Consider the following 4,908-nt stretch of genomic DNA (forward strand, 5'->3'; position numbering starts at 1 on the left):
ACTGTGTTAAGGTTTTATGGTTTAGCAATTGAACTGTACAAACTTCCAATACATGTTACAGAAAGGGTTTTTGTGTTAGAATATGTATGGCAGATGGAAAGCACAGATGAACTTTCCAGTAGATAGAAAAAGCAAATGATATTTCCTTCCTTGGCTTTCACAATTGGAGGCCTCACATTTCAGAGGAAGGCTTTCAAAGTGGCAAATGAATTGGTGAATTTTTTTTGCTATAGTTTTTTCAAGCACTGGAATTATGATCCACTGAACATAATAAAATCAAGACTTATTCCCAATGGTAACTCTCCAAGAAAATATCAACATTAGAAGATGTCATTGATAGAAATGTTTAAAAACATGGATTCGTGGGATGGGGTTAAGAAATAGATGAAGAAACATGCAACAAGGAATAATATTTCAATGTAAGAATTGTCATCCCAAATTATGACATTGCACATATTAGAGTCACACAAATCAAAGCTTCAATTTCTACAAGAAAGCCTCTGAACCTTCTAAGAGATCTATGTCAAAAGTAATTAAAGAGGCATGCAGATCTTAATTATGGTCTCAAACCAAAATGAATCATTTTTAGGAAATGAGGCAAAATTTGAGTGAACCAAAGGCCTCAACACCTTTTGAAGAAATTGAGAAGGATGAATGTTTTAGTGATTATTGGAATAAAGAGCATCCATCTGTAGTATATCAATTTGGCACTTGTAGTGATAGTGATAATGATAGTCCAAGATAGAAGAACTCTGACTCTGATGAAGAAATTTAAGGTACTCGGGATCTTGGGGCAACCAAGCATATTGTTAAACTTCAAATGAGTGATTATGTTAAACAAACGTATACTAAAGGGGAAACTATGATCCAAAACATGGGTTATGCAGGTATAAGGCCCATTGGTGCAAGTGGTGAAGGGATTTGAAATCCAATTGCAATACCAAACCCACCAAAGAGTAGAAATCAACTAGTCATTGGGCTCATTGATGAGATTGAAGATGATTCATCTAGAAAGGGAAAAATACATTACACTTATGAAGGTCATCCCAATACAATATTTGTTAAATCTTCAAATCTAGTTGGAGTTTATTCCACTAACACTGGCACTAGCACTAGCACGAGTGAACCTTGTGCAAAAAAGAAAAAATTTATGACAATTACAATGGAAGCAATGACAGTGGTTACTTCACCAATGTATGCACCAGTAGCTTCTGGACAAAATCTTGAAAATAGTCCTAAACCACCAGGATTTGGAATGGGTCATCTTCAAGTTGTTGGAAATCTTCAAAATACAATTGTAGGTGGAGTAAGTGTAGCTATAGTTGGAGGATCATATAGAAATACAAATGATAATTCACCTTTCAAACACTCAATTGTGTCAGTAAACCCATATTTTAGTTTAAATGACTTTGCAACAAAATTTGATCAGGCAAACAAAAGAAATAGGCAAATTATGAAGGCATTGAAAAGTGATGCAGTTGTTGAACATTAGGGATCTAATACTAATAGTATATTTATATTTCCAACATATGACCCAAACACCAAAATGATGAACTTCATGGTTGTTATGCCCCTAGCTAGAGATAATAATCCACCAAAAAATTAGTAAATTATAATGATGTACAAGGTACCAATCTTCAAATGAATTTCTTGAAAATGAAAAATATTAATAAAATCAATATATCAAAAGAGAACAACAAAATGGTCTACTCTACACTTATGAAAGTGGAGAGGGAAAATAAAAGGCTTGCAAAGCAAATAGAAAAGTTACAGGCAGACCTTGATAATGTGAAGGCCAAGGAAAAAAGCATCAGACAATAGGTTCAAAGAATTACAAACCAGGATAAAGAATTCTTCTTCTACAAGGGAAATTTTCCAGCCAAAATAGATAAATGGACAACTAAAAAATCTAACTTAAGAATTGGATGGCTGCAAAAAAAGATTTGAGAATCAAAAATCCTCTACTACACATTTGTTCAAGTCTATAGAGAATAGTACACAAGTAAACAATAATTTGAAAAATGACATGCACTATGTTGTCAAGGAAAATAATAATTTAAAGATTGAATTGGATGATGAAAGGAAAAGGCACTCCTTTGCCAAAAATACAATCAGTAATTTGAAGAAGGCATTGGAGAATGAAAAGAAAAATGAGAAGTCTAATGCAAGGATAATTCATAATTTGTAGAAGGAATTGGAGAATGAGGAGAAACAAGAGGATTCTAGTGCAAACACAATCCATAATTTGAAGAAGCAATTGGAGAATATGAAGAAAAAAGAGGAGTCAACTGCAAAGACAATCCTTGATTTGAAGAAGGAATTGGAGAATGAGAAAACAACATAGTCTAGTGCAAACACAATCCATCATATGAAGAAGGAATTGGAGAATACGAAGAAAAAAGATGAGTCAACTACAAAGAAAATCCTTGATTTGAAGAAGAAATTGGAGAGTGTGAAGAAAGAGGAGTCTACTCATACTGCAAACACACTCCATGATTTGAAGAAGGAATTGAACAATGCGAACAAAAAGGAGGAGTCTATTGTGAAGACAAGAAATGATTTGAAAAGGGAACTCGAGGATGAGAAGAAAAAAGAGGTAGTACTGCAAAGACAATCCAAGATTTGAAGAAGGAATTGGAGGATGAGAAGAAAAGAGCAGCTAATTTGCAAGGGAAGGTAGAGGAAATACGAAAAGAGAGTGAAATGGAGATGTCTGAAATGAAAAACAAATATGGAGAATGCAATTGCATAAAATATAATTACATCTTTTGAAGACCTTCATGTCAAGGATAGTATAAGATACACAGTTAAGCTTATCAAACAAGCAAATTGAGAGAAATTAATGCAGAACACTAATAGCTTGTTTGAATGGCTTGATTTAAATAGCAATATCAGAGGTCTCTTCGAAAATGTTAATAAATTGTTGAGGATAAAAAAAGTATATTCACCAATTCCTTAGATAATATTGCAAAACAAATTTTGCATGAAGTATAAAGATCCAGTCACAAGAATTGGCAAGCCAAGGAATAAACAACTACTGCAATGCCTCTGTACTAGCCTTAGGTGTCTATCAAAATTGTGAAAAATTAATGGAAATAGACGAAGCTATGAAATCTACTTCCAGAGACTTGATTAAGATGAATCACAACATACTTCACTTGTTAAATGTTGGATTACCAAATGTAGCTAACTCAGAAGGAAAAATTATTGGAAAACAAGATTACATGAAACAATTGCACAACATCATGAACTCTAATTTAGGCAACTTGTTTGAGGAAACCACTCCAAAAATAGTTGAAAGTTGCATCAAACTACCATCAACGTTGACTGTTGTTATCTAGATAAATTCCTCAATTCATATAAAACTATCTCTTTGAAGTATTTACTATTGATGAAGTTACAACTATTTATGTACAACTTAAATAAAATTGAGCTTCCAAATGATTCAAAATGGAGCTCCCTAAAGAACATCGTTGGAGTTGGGTCATCTACTCAATTTGTTAGTGTCAATCATACCACTAACAAGTAACAACTTAGTAAGAAATAGTAGTATAAATATTTTTTTACTTGTTGATCTTTAATTTTAAATTTTGAATTTAATTTCAACTTTGTTTAATTTTAATTATTACAGGAATCAGGAACTAGCCTATCAAGATAGTTGGACAACACTCATAATGTAGTAGTAATCATATTATATATACAATTACAAACCAACCTATAGCTATTGTTGCTCCCTTGTATCTATAAAAGGGAATTCAGGGTCATTTTTAAAGGGTTTTAATATTTACTTCTCTAGGCTCTAAATTTGTATAATTGTTTGTAATTGTTAAATGTAGTATGTATTATGTTACATGTTGATTTCTTATTTATAAATTATAATACAATTTTTTGAAAGAAAGTTTATTATGTAAAATGCATTATGTTACAATTTCTTAAAGAAACTAGAATCAATGAAAATCTCAACATGTCTAAAAACTAGAATCAATGAAAATATCAACATGCATAAAAACTAGAATCAATGAAAATATCAACATGTTTAAAAAATATAATCAATGAAAATCTCAACATGTATAAAATCTAGAATCAATGAAAATCTCAACATGTCTAGACTCTACAAACTAGTTTCAATGAAAATTTTAACATGTAACATGTTTAATTAAGCATATATAATACCACAGTTAAGGGTATAAATTGACTTCTACAAACATAATTAATTAGTAGATAGAGTCTTAGACATTAGTAAGTCCAAAGCACATAAATTAATTTGAAGTGAAATTGGTAAGACTAGAGCTACTAACCTACTACTTGACTCACAGAGAAGTTGTTATAGTTGCCACTCTAATTGCACTAGCTTAGCATCACTATCATCAAAATCCTCATCATTTATTTCATATAACATTTTATTGTTCATTGTATTTTTTTCAGATTCACTATGCATGCCAAAGTCAACTTCATCCTCATTGCTTCCAATATCAAGACATGAACCACTATCATTGCCACTGCCTCTTGGGTTTGAAATGTTGGCCATCCCTCTTCTTTGACATTTGTTTCTCCAAATGTTGAGAGCCCTGTCATAAGGGAAACTATCTACCTCATACCTAGAACTGTAGAGCCTCAAACAATTATCCAAATTTATGTCTAATTTGTTTCTAACCTTTGACTTCAAGAAGCCCAAAGTACAAAAAACTCCCTCATCCTCCACTGAACCCAATATCATTGTCAAACATAAATTAGTAAGCTTGAAATATTATGGTATTGACTCTCTTAACTAATTGCTCTGGGCAAGGTTTTTCCAAAGCTTTGTTACTGCTCCCTCATCATTGGATTCCCATAAGATCATATTGTTACCTCATTATGTTTTCAAAATAATATGATTGATCTCTCAGTTGAGATTCATCTAAAATTCCA

Source organism: Cupressus sempervirens, chromosome 4 (assembly GCF_028749045.1).
Source record: "Cupressus sempervirens isolate cs-2001-9-10 chromosome 4, ASM2874904v1, whole genome shotgun sequence".
NCBI lineage: Eukaryota > Viridiplantae > Streptophyta > Pinopsida > Cupressales > Cupressaceae > Cupressus > Cupressus sempervirens.